General features: G+C 43.3%; 2 protein-coding genes across 4 annotated transcripts in view; one reads left to right on the forward strand and one right to left on the reverse strand.

The window, feature by feature from the left end:
• TRPC5 (transient receptor potential cation channel subfamily C member 5) overlaps positions 1–20,334 on the reverse strand; it is a 180,181-nt gene that overhangs the window by 66,286 nt on the left and 93,561 nt on the right. The gene's annotated exons all lie outside the window — the stretch shown is intronic.
• The window catches only part of TRPC5OS (TRPC5 opposite strand), a 28,023-nt gene continuing 23,198 nt past the window's right edge, over positions 15,510–20,334 (forward strand). For 2 of the 3 annotated variants that reach the window (XM_025431528.2, XM_049107937.1), the window contains exon 1: positions 15,533–15,801. The gene's annotated coding sequence lies outside the window, so the exon portion shown is untranslated. Of the gene's footprint in view, positions 15,802–20,334 lie in introns of all 3 variants that reach the window. The other variant, XR_007409541.1, reaches the window with a different exon arrangement.

Genomic DNA, 20,334 nt, shown 5'->3' on the forward strand with positions numbered 1-20,334 from the left:
AAACACTGGATAAATATTTGTTAAATGAGTGATTGAATAAATAGGTATGTGATAGATGAACCCTGGTGGAATGCTGTCTTTCCAAAGCTTTCTTTCCTTAGGGTATACGGGGAGTGATGTATGGTAGTTAAGACAAAGCTCCTAGAAATTGAAATTAGGAACTATTCTTGGGGCACCTGGGTGACTCAGTAAGTTAAGTGTCTGCCTTCTGCTCAGGGTCCTGGGATGGAGCCCTGCATCAGGCTCTCCACTCAGCGGGGAGTCTGCTTCTCCCTCTGTCTCTGCCCCTGCTTGTGCTCTCTCTCTTTCTCTCTCAAATAAATAAAACCTTAAAAAAAAGAAATTAGCAACTACTCTTAACGTAGATTAATTACTATATATTGAGCTCTTACAATGTACCAAACATTGTATCAGATTTTCACATGCATCACCCCAAAGCAACCCTAAAGGCTGATATTAGCATTATACACTTTTCACAGATGATGGAACTAAGCCCAAGATCACATTTGTGGTATGTGGTGGGGCCAGAAGTGGAGCCCTGGTGTGGCTGACTCTAAAGACCAAGCCCTTAAACACTGCACTCTGGCAATCCATATATGGTATGAGTTGGGGCCTGCAGAAAGCTGAATTTCCCAGTATTGTCCCCACTGGCCTGGCCACAGTGATTGAAATGTTCCTATCACTTGTTGCTTTGGGTCAAGGTGTTGAAATTATATTCATGTTTTTACGGGGTGCCTGGGTGGCTCAGTCAGTTAACCATCTGCCTTTGAGTCACGTCCTGATCTCAGGATCCTGGGATCAAGCCCCATGTTGTAGGGCTGCTCAGCGGGGAGTCTACTTTTCCTTCTCCTCCACCTCTCCTCCTTGCTCATGCTCTCTCTCTCAAATAAGTAAAATCTTTAAAAAAAATTAACTGTTGGGATGCCTTGGTGGTTCAGTGGTTGAGTGTCTGCCTTCCGCTCAGGGTGTGATCCTGGGTTCCTGGGATCAAATCCTGACTCTCCCATCGGGCTCCCCACAGGGAGCCTGCTTCTCTCTCTTCCTATGTCTCTGCCTCTCTTTGTGTCTCTCATGAATAAATAAATAAAATCTTAAAAAAACTAACATTTAAGGTTTAGTTAATAGTTTCATATGTTACCACTTCCTAAAAACATGAATATAATTTCTTTTTCTTTAAATATTTTATTTAAGAGAGAACACGAGCAGAGGAGAGCCAGAAGGGAGAGGCAGTCAGAGGCAGAGGAAGAAGCAGACTCCCTGCTAAGCAGGGAACCCTATGTGGGGCTCAATCTCAGGACCCCAAGATCATAACCTGAGCCGGAGGCAGGTGCTTAAATGAGCCACCCAGGTGCCCCAAACCATAACAGTTTAAAGTGAGTGTATAAAAAAAAAAAGTGAGTGTATCATATTAGCCAGTTACCTAGCTATAAAGGACCTGTACACCAGCAACGCTGAAGAGGAATGATCAGAAACTCAGATCTGGGCTGAAGATCTTACCTTCCTAGTTTAGCCCCAGCCCAGATCTCTATGGCACTCCCCTTTCCAACCGTCTACATCTTTTCTTCACAAACCTGCTAGGGCCCTCTGTACAGTTCCTTTTATTTTTAAAAATCTGCAATGCTTTATTTCTCCAATGCTCTAAGGCAAGGGCTGAAAATGAATTTTTTCCTTACATAGGACTTTTGGAAAAGCCCTGACTTTCTTCCTTTGACATAAAGCTGCATTTTAAATGGAAGAGCTCAATAGCTCTTTGCCCCTCGAAAGAGTAATTCTTGATAGGAATAACGTCAGGTTCTACCAGAAAGAGCCTGACCTTCCCCCAGACAACTAGGAAAACTGGTTCAATTTCACCTGGGCAGAGCTCTGACTTCATTCATTCAGTGAGGAGAATTATTTCTTTAGCTCCTCACTAGTCCATTGGATTAAACTTTTGTTCCTACAGCTGTCTAAATGATCACGTGGTTTTAGTGCTTCATTCACATACTGACCTCAAAGCAGAACCAAATTTGACTTGCTCATTGCTAAGGGAATGCAAGAGCAATGTGACTCAATTTAGGTGTTGCAACAAGTATTTCTGTACACCTGCTCCATGACCAGTTCTGTGTGGTGCGTGGGGAGAGGGCCACAACAAGAGAGACCCACAGTGACTCTGACCTGCAGGATCTCACTGACAGACCAGCCAAACTCAAATAACACAAGTAATAGGCAATAATGTCTGTGTTCAGAAGCCCGCACAAGCACAAGCGGTACAGATGGTAAAAGTTTCAGGTTCTCAGCTGGTTGGTGGCCACAGACTAGTGAAGGCCACTCCCTTCCAATTCGGGAGATTTTCCCAAGTAAGGATGTAATAAAAAAGAAAAAAAAAACCCTACACTGCTTTGATTCTTCTGTTAGAGCCACTTCATAAAAAGAAAGGTCAGAATAAAGTGCAGTCATTCAATCTGGATCCATTTGGCATTAGGAAAAAGTGACTACGTTGTCATGAGGAATGACAACTTAGAGACTCAGGGCATTCGGAGAAGGAACGAATCAGCAGGCATGAGAGTCAGAAGGAAAGGCTATAGAGAATCCTTAAATCAGAGAATCTCACTTCCTCCTGGAAGCCTTCCGTAATTGCCCCAGCCAGAGGCGATCCCTCTTCCTCAAGCCCAGACCACTTTGCTTCTTCCTTGAGGTACCTTAGAGCCCGACCTATGTTAGTTACACTTACTTTCATGTAGAGCTTTTTTACCATAGTAAACTTCTTAAGGGGAGGGACAATTTTGTATGTTGTATGACATTTCATAGCCCAAAGGGCTTTGCAGACATTTACTGTACTTGTTAAAGTGAGAAAATTCTCTTCTCTGCTTTCCTGCTAAACTTCAGTCCTGAATATTCACTGCCTAGTGGGCATTTCAAATTCATAACCCAAGTGGAACTTTTTCTTCCCCAAACCTCCCAACACACACACCTTCTGTGTACCCTCCAAGTATTTCTCTAATACCAGTCATAATAGTCACAGATTAAATGTACACAGAATTTTCTGTTTTGGATAATTTTAAAAGCACGTTATACATATGAACAAACCCAGGGGGTTGGTACTGCATTTACACCCATTTTACAGATGAGAGAAACTGACTCCCAGAGAGGTTAAATACTAATGAGCATTTGAGTGCTCACTGTGTGTCAAGCACTATAGTAAGTGTTCATTTAAGAGTAGTGAGCTTAGGATATACTAACCTGGTTAGTGACCAGGTTCACACCCCCCCCACGCCCTCCTCTTCCCCCACCCTCCCCAACCCCACCCACCCTCTCTAATGAGACACTGGGAAATGAGGGGAAGTCCCTTGGTTGGAGTAGAGGATCTAGTGGTGGGGGGCTCTTGAGAAGGAAGCCAGGCTGTAAGGCAGAGAAAAAAAAGCCAGCAGCAGTTGAGTTTTCAGTGGTTCCCCTAGGGATGGGCAGTGTGGTCAGAGGAGAAAAAAATCTTTCTTAACTCCCACAATCCACTCTGTTCTGTGCCATGGAGGCGGTCAGGAAGAGAAAAATCAGATCAGGATAAAACAAGTCGGTCCTACATTGAGTCACCTCACTGGTGATTTGTGCATGATTTTAAACTGTTGGGTATGTGTTGAAGTGAGTAGAAGAAAGGTCACCTTGATGTATGTCTAACATTCAGAGCTCTGTTAAGCAGCTCAGGACTGTTGTTCCCTGGAGTAATTGGCACTGAGTTATCTTTGTGTGTTTCCTAAAAGAGAGCAGTTGACCTCAAGCTGGGGGACTTACAGCTGTAAACACTTTTTCCTTTAGTAGCTTGGAGGAAAAGAAAATCTGAGAGGTGATAATGAGCACCCCCCAACATTCCCCAGGGCAGAAGGTGAGGATCCGGAAGAAAACTTGAGTTCCCAACTATGCAGGCTCTGAGCTAAGGGCCTTTCTGTGTGGTTGGAAAAAGTCTACTCATCTTTCAAGAACTTGACTCTGCTCCTTAAGTGAGTGGCTAGACAATGGAATAGGCCCAACTTGCATTGCCTCAGATGTCAGTTCTTCAAAAGACAGTCCAGTTGTGTACAAGGGTGTATTTAAAAAGCCAGCTGGAAAAAATTATCTGAGATAGAACAAGTTTGGTTGGTTTGTTTTGTAGTTGCCAAACAGGCTGGGCTCTGATGAGGAGAAAAATGCTCAAAAAGTAAATCCAGGTCAGCACACAATTTTCCAAAGAGGAGGCAAATGTGCAAAACACTTTCCTTCCCTACCATGATGGTGAGCTTGTTGAGCTGTGCTTTTTTTTTTAAGATTTTATTATTTATTCATGAGAGATATACAGAGAGAGAGAGGCAGAAACACAGGCAGAGGGAGAAGCAGGCTCCATGCAAGAAGCCCGACGTGGGACTCGATCCGGGTCTCCACAATCACGCCCTGGGCGGAAGGCGGAGTTAAACCACTGAGCCACCCAGGCTGCCCCTGAGCTGTGCTTTTATGAAGTGGTTCATCTTTTTACCACGGTAGCAGAAATTTGAGATGAAGAAGTAGGTTTTGGCAAGTAGATTAGGCCCAGGTCATAATTCAAAGTAGTGATCACTACATGTAGTCTCTGTTTGAAACGGTGTCAATCTACTTAGATCACTAATCTGCAGTGAATTTTTTTTTTTTTTTTGGAAAGAAGGAGCTGCAGTGCTTTTGCAGGGATTACTGAGACATTTTGTACTCATCGGGCTGTTGCTGCAGTTACCTGGTGCACTTGGTCCCTGTACTTGGCTACCAATGTCAATGGCAACAGAAGTACAGGCTGATAAAATGAGTCAACTGGCAGTCATCCCTCTGATTTCACATTTGAGTTAAGGCTCACTAATTTGAACTCACTGAGGCTAGATGCTGAAGATTCGGTTTTAGAATACGTATTTTATTTTATTTTTTAATTTATGATAGTCACAGAGAGAGAGAGACAGAGACAGAGACACAGGCAGAGGGAGAAGCAGGCTCCATGCACCAGGAGCCTCACATGGGACTCGATCCCAGGTCTCCAGGATCACGCCCTGGGCCAAAGGCAGGCGCCAAACCGCTGCGCCACCCAGGGATCCCTAGAATACGTATTTTAAAAAATACAGTTACCCGTTTGCACGTACATACAGCAGTGGGGATTTGCTAAATGGCGTTTCCTGGCAGATGTTATCCTTCTCCCTTGTTGGAGCTGATAGGCTCTCAAAGGATCTAGTGCTGCGAAATTTAGTCCAATGCAGTGGCGTATTCTAGTCGTGAGGTGGCAGCAGAGGGCGGTGGGAGCTCACGTCCTACTTCCAAGAGGGGAGTTCTAGAAGGAAAGAGGAGCCTGTCTTGGAAAACTTCTCACCTGGGAGAGAGCAAGTGAACCAGCATGTCAGGGCAATTGGAGAGGAGAGCCTGGAAACTCATTAAAGCCAAATAAGAAATCAGATGGGGTGTGATTAGGTCAATTAACGACCCATGGAACAGAACAGGGGCAAAATAAAATGAGAGCCAGAGGCAACCAATTCTGAGGGTGTAAGTCTTTGAGAGCTGGGTGTCCTGGGCAGTTCCAAGCCCAGTGCTGGGTGATGGTACAGGTTCACAAGTCCACAGTACTTACTCCAAAATCCTTGAGGCCAGATGTGTTTTGGAATTCTAAATTTGTCAGATTTCAGAACAATAATATGCCATCTGCACTATATATTAGGTAACACCCCCAGTGGGATTTAAGGCAGCACTCTTAATTAGGGTTGCCAAATTTAGCAAATAAAAATACAAGAGGTCTAGTTATATTTGAATTTCAGATCAACAGTGAATTGTATTTTAGTCTAAGTGTATCCCCTTATGATATTTGGGACATACTGACACTAAAACATGGTTCACTGTTGATCTGAAATTCACATGTAACCGGATGTCCTGTATTTTATCTGGAAATCTGACGATAGTCAAACACATTAGTATCACAGCAGTGAAACCTATGAATGCTTAGACTAAATGGGATAAATAAAGACAATAAATTGCCTCATGTCACTTCATTTCATGTTTTGTCACCATATGAGTTTTGATAGGAAATTTATGGAAAAAAATTTTTTTTGGTTTTTCAGGACATTGTATATTTTGGAATTGTGGACTTGTAATCATTCAATAAATAGAAGAGAACAATGGAGAGATCTATGTTGACAGGTATTCATGCCTGAAGTATTTCTAGTTCTTCAGGGCATGGGTCCTTTTTTTTCAGGTCACAAGATGTGTGCAGGTTTGGCAGGTCCTGAGACATTGGGGCATGAAAGGAGATTGAGTCAGGTGCACCCAAATAGTTTTCATCTTTATAAGAAGGTTTGGCTGGAGGTTTCATGACGTGCTGTGAGCTGCCCACTTTGAAATCTTCAGCATGAAATCAGAATAAAGGGGGTGGAGGAAATTTAGCCCCTAGCCGTAAGAAAGAACCCATTTGGGAAACATATCTTGAGCTCTGACTCTCTTTTGGTCTGTGATTTGTGGTGGGACTCAAGGTGTGTCGTTGTGTTTGGGTCTTTATCTGTGCAATTGGTGGTTGCCACTCACCTGGGCTTTTCCTCATAGGACTCCCTGGACAATCAAATGGATCATGGGGGTGGGAAAATGCTTTGAAACATTCTCAACACCAACAAAAGTAAGATGGCGTTCCTCATACATTCTTGTTAGCTTATCAGTGCAATGTATGCCTTATACACAAAGATATTCCTAATAAGGTAGAGTGGTAGCATGGTCTCTGTTGTTAGGCAGACCTGAGGTTTAAATTCTAGTTCCACAACTTCCTGGCTGGATGACCTTGGGCAAGTTGCTTAATCTCTCTGGACCTCAGTTTCCCCATTGGAAAAATGAGGATTATACTAGTAACCCATGTCCTAAGGTCATTCTAAAGGTGAAGAGAGTTAACTCAGTGCCTGGCAGCAAAGAAAGAAGCGTCATCATTGCCATTCTCATCATGGATTATTGTGAGAACTAGACAAAGAAGTGTTTAATAAATGTTAGTTATTTTCATCATTATGGCTCTCATTGTTATGAGATGGAGAAGCATTGCTGCTTGCAGAGTCTCGAAGTGACTATATATGTGACCCTACACAGGCCTTGCCTAGACAGTACACTCAATTTGAGTCAGTATGGTCCTTGTCGTATAGTTAGATCCTATATGTAACTCCCACAAGTTCCAGAATGAAAAACTAGATTATTACACAAGACACACTTCAGAGGAAGGGAGACAACTCGGTAGATAAAGGGGAGGGGGATTTCTCATTGAGCAAGACTGGTAAGTCAGGATTGCAGGAAGGACAGCTTTTGGAGGGCTGACAAGCTGATGTATCTCCAGGAGTTCTTTAAAGCCAGGATGAAAGATTCCATAAGTATGGCTTTGGGTCTGGGCAAATATCTTGCTCCAGGTGGCTTGTACTGGGTGATTGTTCAGGAGGATGGCCTGGAGAGACCATTGCAGCATGGTTCCTGTGTACTTAATGTAACCCAGGGACAGGATGTTCTGCACTTCCCCATCCTCTCAACCATCCCTCACACTTCTATACCCTCTCCCACCACACAAACAAGTTCTCTCTCCCTCTTGTGGCAAAAACAGGGATCCCCAAGGCTTTGGAGGGCTTCTAAGAAGTCACTTTCATTCTGCTTCCAGGCTGGGTAACTCCAAAGCCAGTTCAGTTAAACCAGCAACATTTTCTAAGCCCCTTACTCTGTGCCAGGCCCTGTGCTGAGTACTTGGGACACTGGCATGACTCTAGCCGCAGGAATCTCAGTCCTGAAGGAAACACCTAATAGATAAAGACAAAATAATACTCCTGCCCTCCCGTGACAGGGTTCCCAGGGCCTAACAAGTGCTACAATGAAACCGGGAGCCTTTCTCACTAATGATGAAAACACGAATGTAAATTCCTAAAGAGCAAGGTTTATATAGCTGAAGGGGAGTAGAAATAGCTGGAATCCTGAGGGAGTACTAATTCCTGCTGAGTATCGAGACCACTGGAGCCTTGGTGGCTTGATTTTAAAGATAGCAGTGCCTATCCTAACCCCTCTCCTTTTTCCTTCCTTCTGGGAACAGCCTTATGGTGGGCTTTTATTAAGGACTTATTGAATACTAGGTGCCAGGAACTTTGTATTTATTCATTCTTTTAATCCTGAAATCTCACAATAACTTGATGCAGGAGGTATTATCACCATTTTACAGGTGAAGAAATGAGATGCAGAGAGACTAAAGAACCTGTCTAGTAAGTAGGGAGAGCGGGGTCTTGGAGCCAGGTCCCTCTGAATACACCACAGATCCTTTGACCCAGGGGTCCTCAAATTATAGCCCAGAGGGCCACATCTAGCTTGTTACCTGTTTGTGTAAATAAGGTTTTATTGGGGAGGGGCAAGATGGCGGAAGAGTAGGGTCTCCAAATCACCTGTCCCCACCAAATTACCTAGAAAACCTTCAAATTATCCTGAAAATCTACGAATTCGGCCTGAGATTTAAAGAGAGAACAGCTGGAATGCTACAGTGAGAAGAGTTTGGGCTTCTATCAAGGTAGGAAGACGGGGGGGGGGGGGTAGAAATAAAGAAACAAAAGGAATCCAAGGGGGAGGGGCCCCGCGAGGAGCCGGGCTGAGGCCGGGGTGAGTGTCCCCAGGACAGGAGAGCCCCGTCCCCGAGACGCAGGAGCTGCACCGACCTTCCCGGGCGGAAAGGGGCTCGTGGGGAGTTGGTGCAGGACCCCAGGAGGGCGGGGATGCCCTCGGGTTCCCTGAGACAGTAACAGAGCAACTGCGCGCCCAGGAGAGTGCGCCGAGCTCCCTAAGGGCTGCAGCGCGCACACACATTGACCCGGGAGCAGCTCGGAGGGGCTCCGGCGCGGCTCCGCGGAGAGGCGGCTGTGCGGCCGGGAGCGCGAATCCAACAGCGCAGGCCCTGGAGCACAGGGCGCCGGGTCACAGCCCAGGATCTGGCCTCCCCCCGGGACATGCAGAGGCCGGGAGGGCCCAGGACAGCAAGGACGCTCCTGCCCCGAGCTGAGCAGATCAGTGGCCCCGCCCCGGAGCCTCCAGGCCCTGCAGACGGAGAGCTCTGCAGTTACTGCGGGAGCTGAATCCAGGGCTCCAGAGCTGGCCGCCGCCACTGCAGTTGTTCCTCCTGGGGCCTCACGGGGTAAACAACCCCCACTGAGCCCTGCACCAGGCAGGGGGCTGAGCAGCTCCCCCAAGTGCTAACACCTGAAAATCAGCACAGCAGGCCCCTCCCCCAGAAGACCAGCTAGACGGACAAGTTCCAGGGGAAGTCAAGGGACTTAAAGTATACAGAATCAGAGGATACTCCCCCGTGTTTTTTTTCTTTTTGATTTCTGATTGCTTCCCCCCCACCCTTTTTTTTCACCTTTCTTTCTTTTTCTTTCTCTTTTTCTTCTCTTTTTTTCTTCCTTTTTTCTTTTTCTCTTTTTTTCAAACCCTTGTTTCTCTCCTCTCTTTTTCTCCTTTTCCCAATACAACTTGTTTTTGGCCACTCTGCACTGAGCAAAATGACTAGAAGGAAAACCTCACCTCAAAAGAAAGAATCAGAAACAGTCTTCTCTCCCACAGAGTTACAAAATCTGGATTACAATTCAATGTCAGAAAGCCAATTCAGAAGCACTATTATAAAGCTACGGTGGCTCTAGAAAACAGCATAAAGGACTCAAGAGACTTCATGACTGCAGAATTTAGGTCCAATCAGGCAGAAATTAAAAATCAATTGAATGAGATGCAATCCAAACTAGAAGTCCTAACGACGAGGGTTAACGAGGTGGAAGAACGAGTGAGTGACATAGAAGACAAGTTGATGGCAAAGAGGGAAACTGAGGAAAAAAGAGACAAACAATTAAAAGATAATGAGGATAGATTAAGGGAAATAAATGACAGCCTGAGGAAGAAAAACCTACGTTTAATTGGAGTTCCCGAGGGTGCTGAAAAGGACAGAGGGCCAGAATATGTATTTGAACAAATCATACCTGAAAACTTTCCTAATCTGGGAAGGGAAACAGACATTCAAATCCAGGAAATAGAGAGATCCCCCCCTAAAATCAATAAAAACCATTCAACACCTCAACATTTAATAGTTAAGCTTGCAAATTCCAAAGACAAAGAGAAGATCCTTAAAGCAACAAGAGACAAGAAATCCCTGACTTTTATGGGGAGGAGTATTAGGGTAACAGCAGACCTCTCCACAGAGACCTGGCAGGCCAGAAAGGGCTGGCAGGATATATTCAGGGTCCTAAATGAGAAGAACATGCAACCAAGAATACTTTATCCAGCAAGACTCTCATTCAGAATGGAAGGAGAGATAAAGAGCTTCCAAGACAGGCAGGAATGGAAAGAATATGTGACCTCCAAACCAGCTCTGCAAGAAATTTTAAGGGGGACTCTTAAAATTCCCCTTTAAGAAGAAGTTCAGTGGAACAATCCACAAAAACAAGGACTGAATAGATATCATGGTGACACTAAACTCATACCTTTCAGTAGTAACTCTGAATGTGAATGGGCTTAATGACCCCATCCAAAGGCGCAGGGTTTCAGACTGGATAAAAAAGCAGGACCCATCTATTTGCTGTCTACAAGAGACTCACTTTACACAGAAGGACACCTACAGCCTGAAAATAAAAGGTTGGAGAACCATTTACCATTCAAATGGTCCTCAAAAGAAAGCAGGGGTAGCCATCCTTATATCAGAGAAACTAAAATTTACCCCGAAGACTGTAGTGAGAGATGAAGATGGACACTATCTCATACTTAAAGGATTTATCCAACAAGAGGACTTAACAATCCTCAATATATATGCCCCGAATGTGGGAGCTGCCAAATATATCAATCAATTAATAACCAAAGTTAAGATACACTTAGACAGTAATACACTTATACTTGGTGACTTCAATCTAGTGCTTTCTACACTCGATAGGTCTTCTAAACACAACATCTCCAAAGAAACGAGAGCTTTAAATGATACACTGGACCAGATGGATGTCACAGATATCTACAGAACTTTACATCCAAACTCAGCTGAATACACATTCTTCTAAAGTGCACATGGAACTTTCTCCAGAATAGACCACATACTGGGTCACAAATCGGGTCTGAACCAACACCAAAAGATTGGGATCGTCCCCTCCATATTCTCAGACCATAATGCCTTGAAATTAGAACTAAATCACAACAAGAGGTTTGGAAGGACTTCAGACACATGGAGGTTAAGGACCATCTTGCTAAAAGATGAAAGGGTCAACCAGGAAATTAAGGAAGAATTAAAATATTCATGGAAACTAATGAGAATGAAGATACAACCGTTCAAAATCTTTGGGATGCAGCAAAAGCAGTCCTAAGGGGGAAATACATCGCAATACAAGCACCCATCCAAAAACTGGAAAGAACTCAAATACAAAAGCTAACCTTACACATAAAGAAGCTAGAGAAAAAACAGCAAATATTTCCTACACCCAGCAGAGGAAGAGAGTTAATAAAGATTCGAGCAGAACTCAACGAAATCGAGACCAGAAGAACTGTGGAACAGATCAACAGAACCAGGAGTTGGTTCTTTGAAAGAATTAATAAGATAGATAAACCATTAGCCAGCCTTATTAAAAAGAAGAGAGAGAAGACTCAAATTAATAAAATCATGAATGAGAAAGGACAGATCACTACCAACACCAAGGAAATACAAACGATTTTAAAAACATATTATGAACAGCTATACGCCAATAAATTAGGCAATCTGGAAGAAATGGACGCATTCCTGGAAAGCCACAAACTACCAAAACTGAAACAGGAAGAAATAGAAAACCTGAACAGGCCAATAACCAGGGAGGAAATGGAAGCAGTAATCAAAAACCTCCCAAGACACAAGAGTCCAGGGCCAGATGGCTTCCCAGGGGAATTCTATCAAACGTTTAAAGAAGAAACCATACCTATTCTACTAAAGTTGTTTGGAAAGATAGAAAGAGATGGAGTCCTTCCAAATTTGTTCTATGAGGCCAGCATCACCTTAATTCCAAAACCAGACAAAGACCCCACCAAAAAGGAGAATTACAGACCAATAACGAAAAGCCCACAGCAAATATCATTCTCAATGGGGAAGCACTGGGAGCCTTTCCCCTAAGATCAGGAACAAGACAGGGATGTCCACTCTCACCACTGCTATTCAACATAGTACTGGAAGTCCTAGCCTCAGCAATCAGACAACAAAAAGACATTAAAGGCTTTCAAATTGGCAAAGAAGAGGTCAAACTCTCCCTCTTTGCCGATGACATGATACTCTACATAGAAAACCCAAAAGCCTTCACCCCAAGATTGCTAGAACTCATACAGCAATTTGGTAGTGTGGCAGGATACAAAATCAATGCCCAGAAATCAGTGGCATTTCTATACACTAAGAAGGAGACTGAAGAAATAGAAATTAAGGAGTCAATCTCATTTACAATAGCACCCAAAAGCATAAGATACCTAGGAATAAACCTAACCAAAGAGGTAAAGGATCTATACCCTAAAAACTATAGAACTCTTCTGAAAGAAATTGAGGAAGACACAAAGAGATGGAAAAATATTCCATGCTAATGGATTGGAAGAATTAGTATTGTGAAAATGTCAATGTTACCCAGGGCAATTTACACGTTTAATGCAATCCCTGTCAAAATACCATGGACTTTCTTCAGAGAGTTAAAACAAATTATTTTAAGATTTGTGTGGAATCAGAAAAGACCCCGAATAGCCAGGGGAATTTTAAAAAAGAAAACCATATCTGGGGGCATCACAGTGCCAGATTTCAGGTTGTACTACAAAGCTGTGGTCATCAAGACAGTGTGGTACTGGCACAAAAACAGACACATAGATCAATGGAACAGAAGAGAGAACCCAGAAGTGGACCCTCAACTTTATGGTCAACTAATATTCGATAAAGGAGGAAAGACTATCCATTGGAAGAAAGACAGTCTTTTCAATAAATGGTGCTGGGAAAATTGGACATCCACATGCAGAAGAATGAAACTAGACCACTCTCTTGCACCATACACAAAGATAAACTCAAAATGGATGAAAGATCTAATTGTGAGACAAGATTCCATCAAAATCCTAGAGGAGAACACAGGCAACACCCTTTTTGAACTCGGCCACAGTAACTTCTTGCAAGATACATCCACGAAGGCAAAAGAAACAAAAGCAAAAATGAACTATTGGGACTTCATCAAGATAAGAAGCTTTTGCACAGCAAAGGATACAGTCAACAAAACTCAAAGACAACCTACAGAATGGGAGAAGATATTTGCAAATGACATATCAGATAAAGGGCTAGTTTCCAAGATCTATAAAGAACTTTTTAAACTCAACACCAAAGAAACAAACAATCCAATCATGAAATGGGCAAAAGACTTGAAGAGAAATCTCACAGAGGAAGACATAGACATGGCCAACAAGCACATGAGAAAATGCTCTGCATCACTTGCCATCAGGGAAATACAAATCAAAACCACAATGAGATACCACCTCACACCAGTGAGAATGGGGAAAATTAACAAGGCAGGAAACCACAAATGTTGGAGAGGATGTGGAGAAAAGGGAACCCTCTTACACTGTTGGTGGGAATGTGAACTGGTGCAGCCACTCTGGAAAACTGTGTGGAGGTTCCTCAAAGAGTTAAAAATAGACCTGCCCTACGACCCAGCAATTGCACTGTTGGGGATTTACCCCAAAGATACAGATGCAATGAAACGCCGGGACACCTACACCCCGATGTTTCTATCAGCAATGTCCACAATAGCCAACCTGTGGAAGGACCCTCAGTGTCCATCGAAAGATGAATGGATAAAGAAGATGTGGTTTATGTATACAATGGAATATTAGCCATTAGAAATGACAAATACCCACCATTTGCTTCAACGTGGATGGAACTGGAGGGTATTATGCTGAGTGAAATAAGTCAATCGGAGAAGGACAAACATTATATGGTCTCATTCATTTGGGGAATATAAAAAATAGTGAAAGCGAATAAAGGGGAAAGGAGAAAAAATGAGTGGGAAATATCAGAAAGGGAGACAGAACATGAAAGACTCCTAACTCTGGGAAATGAACTAGGGGTGGTGGAGGGGGAGGAGGGGGGGGTGGGAGTGACTGGGTGACGAGCACTGGGGTGGGCACTTGACAGGATGGGATGAGCACTGGGTGTTATTCTGTATGTTGGCAAATTGAACACCAATAAAAAGAAATTTATTATTAAAAAAATAAGGTTTTATTGGGATCCGGCCATACGCATTCGTTTATATATTATCTATAGCTGTTTCTGTGCTACTGTGGCAGAGTTGAGAAAGTACAACAGAGACTATATGGCCCATGATGCCTGAAATAACTGCTGTCTGGCCCTTTACAGAAATCTTGCTGACCCCCAGCTCTCCCCACTAGAGTACACAGTCTCTGTATGGAGACTTTGGAGTTAGACAGAGGCTGAAGTCAAACTTCAGTTTTGCCATTTATTAATAGCGGGTCCTTGGACAAATATTTCTAAGTCTGTGTGTCTTAGTTTCCTTATCTGTAAAAATGGAAATAATATTACCTATCCTTTAGGATTGTTATGAGGATCGTTGTGAGGTGCTATGCATGGAAGGTTCTCAGCAGTGTCTGCATGCTTGGCACATGGTGAACTCTTAAAAATGGGAGTTACAGGGCACCTGGGTGGCTCAGTCAGTTTAGCGTCTGCCTTCGGCTCAGGTCATGATCTCAGGGTCCTGGGATTGAGACCCTCATTAGGCTCCCCACTCAGCGTGGAGTTTGCTTGTCTCTCTCTGCCACTTCCCCTGCTCATGCTCACTTTCTCTCTCTCAAATAAATAAATAAAATCTCAAAAAAAGGTAAATTATTTGGAGTAGTAATAACAGCAGTTAGCCAGAACATAGCTCTGTGCCTGGCACTTAGTGAGTGCCACTTCAATACCAAATCTCTGCACTTGTTTTGTTCCTATTCTTGCTGACTTTTCTAGGACCTTGCATTGCTGAATAAAATACTGAAGTTTGGGGCTGGAGGTAGAGATGTGGGGATCAGTAGGGCAAGGCAGTGAACACAGTGGTTTTGGCCTTAGAAGGTAGTTGACAGCTGAGGATTTATTCTGGAACAAGCGGTTTAATGCTTTAAGCTCGAACCATATTATGTGACCAAAATGAAGGGTGTGTGTGTATGTGTGTTTGCATGTGTGTGAAAGAGAGAGTGCACCCCCAATCCTATGGTTTTTTTCCTTGCATCCTCAAAATCCCTCTTCCTGTGTTACACTTGAATGAACTATGATTCCATTCTTTGAAAATTTTGCAATTTTCTTCAAGATTCCGGCAGTGCTCACCTCCCCATTCTCCAAGTTCCTGTAGCAAGTACAGAAAAAAAATCACTCTGGGATACATTATGTTCTCAGATGTGCTTGGTTGGCCTCCCTGATTAGACTCTAAACTCCTGTAAGGCTGAGACCCCGGCCTCTATCTCACAGGTTCAGGGAGAAGGAGTGTGTTGCTACTATTAAACAATGAAGGGATGTGTGTGTGTGTGTGTGTGTGTGTGTGTGTGTGTGTGTGTGTGTTTCTGGCTGGAGAAGTCTCTGATAGAGAAAGGAGAATGAATTTCAGAAGCAAGGTCGTGGGGAGATAAGTGAAATGTTTCAATGTTTCAGTGTCCTCTCAAGCAACAAAAGAACTAGAAATGAGATCTTGGGGAATAAAGGGCAGGAACATCACCAGGAGGACCTTCTGCTGGGTGGCCACCATCTCTCAGTTACTCAGACGAAAGAAGAAGTTACCTTCAAATGATGGCAATTCCTACCTTTGACAGGTAAGCCATTGGTGATGGCCCTTCTATTTCTGAGACCCATCTTTTCCTAATGTCTCTGTGAAGGTCAACCTTTCACTCACAAGGTGAGTTCCCTCATAAACAATTCACCACTTGCAAGTATCAGAGAGGACACAGAGCATACATGTGGTTTGCCGAGGGAGGTAGGAATGAGCTCTCTTTCCCTTCTGGGGAAAGCACCTGCCCTTCTCCTTCGGATGCCAGTTTTCACGTCTTGTAATCTATATTTAGAGTGCCATGTCCATTATTCAAATGGGATGCATATTTCCTGTCACTGACATAAACATCTTTCAAACCAATTCTCTTTTTTTCTTGTTAGTTGAGTGTGGAAAGTCTATGACTCTTGCAACCAAAATTTGGAGCAGGACTGCAGATGAATTAAGACCTAACAGCCTAAGGGAGCAAGTGGGTTTTCTCTCAAGCTGTCTTATCTCTGCATAATATCACTTCCAGATGATTCTGTTCCAGATGAGGATCAAGGCCATAACTGGTCTATACTACCCAGGACTTCCTGGCAATGCTGACTTGCCTTAACTGTGGTTGTCATATACTCCTCTGAAGAAATGAGATGCAAAACTAAACAGACTCAGAATTCCTGACTTCTCAAGGGTATGGTGATTGGTTTGGTTTTGCCTTTTCCCTTTCGCTTACAGCTCATATGATTACTGGGGGTGCTTTAGTCCATCATAGTCACATTCCTCAGCTATCACACTGTGCAGTCATCATGCTCGAATACCCAGGAGCTTTGGTTTAATCCTGGTCTTACGATTCAGTTTGTGAGACTTCCAGGTTGCTGAGATATTTACCCTGCGTGCTCAGATGTGTGTTTCAGAATGATCAATCTTGGCTGTTTGGAAGATGAATTGGCAAAGGGAATAGGGATGGAGTGACAGAATGGCTGGAGATGGGGGCGCTGATTAGGAGTCCGTTGTAACTCTCCAAGTGAGAGGCAACAGAGCCTGAGTTAGAGCAGTGGGAGTTAAATGAGGCTATGATAATGGAGATACTTTGAAGGTGGAATTGGCAATATTTGGTAATGGATTGCTTGAAGGAGTGGAAGGTTATTACATGATAAAAGGGGACAAGTGGAGGACTGAGTTTGGGACAGATACTAATGAGTTCACTTTAGGTATGGTGACTTATGGTCCAGGTTTGTCTGCTACCGAGGGAATACCCAGAATGTGGGACTCTCAGTACTAAAACCAGGAAAGTTCTGGGCAGACCAGGACAAGTTTGTCACCCTAAGTTTAGGATATATTGGATTTGAGGTGTCCGCATACAGTGTCCAGAAGGTGGCTGGGCACGTGGGAGTGGTGTGTAGAAAAGATATCAGAGTCAGGGGTTTAGTCCAGGGAGTTGCCTGTTACAGAAGATGGGTGAGCCCATGGAAATGCATAGGATAACTAAGGGAGAATACACGGGATGAGATTATACCTATCTCAAATTCCCTGAGGAACTCTAGATCCTTGTGAATATGAATGAATGAATAAAATAACTAAGAGCAAGAGGTGAATGAGAACGAGACAGCAGGCTGCACTTTGAGGCACATCTACCTGTACAGGTGGGCAAAAAAGAACCAGAATGGATGAACATGAAAGACTCCTAACTCTGGGAAACGAACTAGGGGTGGTGGAAGGGGAGGTGGGCAGGGGGTGGGGGTGACTGGGTGGCGGGCACTGAGATGGGCACTTGACGGGATGAGCACTGGGTATTATTCTATATATTGACAAATTGGAAACCAATAAAAAATAAATTTGTTAAAAAAAGTCAAGGAGGAAGAAAATTCAAAAGGATGTGGGTTGAGAGGATTAATATTGAGGACAGGCAATTGGCTCTGGTAATTAATATGTCAACAGTAAAAGAACACTTTCTGTGACATCCTGAAATCAGATTATAAGATGCTGGTTAAATAGACAGAAGAAAGGAAGTATGGGTAGCAGAGGTTCATCTTTCTCCCAACAATGAGGGAAAAGGAAAGAATAGTTTTCTCCCTTAAAGGCCAGTTCAAGACCCAAGTCTTCTTAAGTTTTCCTGAATGATTGCCATGCCTATTGTTCTTCCCCTTCTCAAAGCACTAGAGACTCTGTAGGAAAAAAAAATTAGCTATGTGTGATATACTTCTTTAATTTTCTGGTAGCTTCTAGTGTGCTCGTTTGGTCTTCCTATTAAACTCTGAGCTTCTGGGCAACCTGGGTGGCTCAGTAGTTTAGCGCCTCCTTCAGCTCAGGTCGTGCTCCTGGGGTCCTAGGATGGGGTCCCACGTCAGGCTCCCTGCATGGAGCCTGCTTCTCCCTCTGCCTGTGTCTGTGTCTCCCTCTCTGTCTCTCATGAATAAATAAATAAAATAAAATAAAACCCTATAAGCTCCCTGAGGGGTAGAGACCACAGCTTAGGTCTCCCATCTTGCCTACAAGAAAGGCCTTCAAGAATATTTGCTAGTTGTTAGGATGGGAAGGATGGAAAGATTCTCCAGTTCACATTTTTTCAACTTCTGCAGTATTTGCGTTTTGGGCTGGATAAGTCTTTGTTCCAGGAGACTGTCCTGGGCACTGTTGGGTGTTCAGTTTGACATTTCTCTATCCCTCTCCTATAGTTGTGACAATTGAAAAGTATTTCCAGACATTGCCAAATGTCTCTCCGTGTGTATGTGTTTGTATGTGTGTGCATGTGCGCTCTGTTTGGGAATAGACTCAGTTGATACCCACTGCTCTAGGTGACCTGAGCCTAGCTTAGTTGCACCCTTGTCCTTCAGCCAGGGCAATCCAAAGCCATTTCCCACTGAGAAACATTGGCGTCCAACTCACAGCCTCCAGGAAGATGTATAATATTCCTTGGTTACTTGCTTTCAGTTCTGAGATCTTAAACTCATTCCTTTCTCTGCCTCTCCCTGGAGTGAGTTACTGGCTCAGTACTTGCACTTAAACACAAAGTACTGAAAAGATGCCAACACACTTCCCTTATGATCCTGAATATCAAAGCAGAGCCGGAGAGACATCTAATTACAGCAGCAGTTTGTAATGTTTCTACAACTGTAAGGGAAACATTTATTAATTTGTTCACAAAGTGTAACTAGTAATTAATAATACTTATTCTGTTCAAAGTATCTTTCAAATATTATATTATAACTCCACCTGTAGCCTCCTCAGAGACTGGCCAGAGGATGGGGGAAATTAGAGAAAGAGAAAATGTATAAAATAGAGGTACAGGATGTTTCAGTGCTCAAGCAGAGCAGAGAACCTAGGAGTCCTGGCCTCTCATTCTTTAGGTTAGTCCTGAAGTGTCTTCCTGACATTTTAAGAAATATTTATTTATTCATTTATGTGTTTATTTATGAGAGAGAGAGAGAGAGAGAGAGAGAATCCCAAGCAGGCTCCATATCCAATGTAGAGCCTGAGCTTGATCTCATGACCCTCTGAGATTACAACCTGAGCCAAAATCAAAAGTCTGATGCTTAACTGACTGAACCACCCAGGTGCCCCTCTTCCTGACATTTTTTATGTATCATCACAATGGGGCCCATTGTTCCCAAAGGACATTTCATGTGGGTTGAGCTGGATTGTGGGTGAGGATAAGAAAACTGCTCTGATACCTTGCCCTGTTCTACCACCATTTTCCAGATTTCTGAGGTTCCTGAGTAGTGCTCTGCAAATCTTCCTACTGCTGCTCTATGGGAAAGTCCAATAAACTAGGCAGTTCATTTTTATCAAGTGCATGATAAGACTATTGTCTTATGACACCAAAAAGTGATACGGATAGAAGGAGTAAGGTTGTACAGGGCATAGCTCATTCTTCCTGGTTCTTAATGGAGCATGTTAATTTATTGAACTAAGAATTTTCTGTATATTCTTGGATTTTAGCCCCATGGCAGCCCCATAAAATAGGTATTAGTATCTGGCCTCTTTATATAGAGAAGAGAATGTTAAATCAGTGAGGTTAAATCACATGCCAAAAGCATATAGATATAAAGTTATAGAGAGCTGTGATTCCAACCCATTCTGTATAACTCCAAAGTCTGTGCTCTTATCCCCTATGCTAATGTGTTTCATTTATCCGGTCCACTTTCTCTCCATTTTCTTTTTTAAATGGTAAGCTATTCCATTTTATGGAAGGAAGAACTGTGGACCAGAAGGTATAAAGGACTTGCCCAGGATGACTTGGTGTTGGTGATGGTAGGGGTGGGAGGGGAAGAGGCTAGAAAACACATTTTCTTCCTTATACTGTGTGTGCTCTTTTCTCCTTATCACATTATTCCTAGTTTAGAATATAAGTCACATCTCATTCTAGGAAACAATTAAAGGACTAGAAAAGGAAGTCTGCCATTAATTGTGTGATACTAAGTTTCTGAATTCTGTGGCACTGACAAATCAGATGATGGAGCCATTTTATTTCCCAATGGATATTGGAGGTCATTAGCTAGTGTTAGCCTGCCAGCAGGCTTTGAGTGGAGAGTACATTACGTCCTTTCAGGATCTCCCAGGAGGAATGAAGAATCTAGTGAATATATAGAAATAGAGA

This window comes from Canis lupus, chromosome X, assembly GCF_003254725.2.
Source record: "Canis lupus dingo isolate Sandy chromosome X, ASM325472v2, whole genome shotgun sequence".
Lineage (NCBI taxonomy): Eukaryota > Metazoa > Chordata > Mammalia > Carnivora > Canidae > Canis > Canis lupus.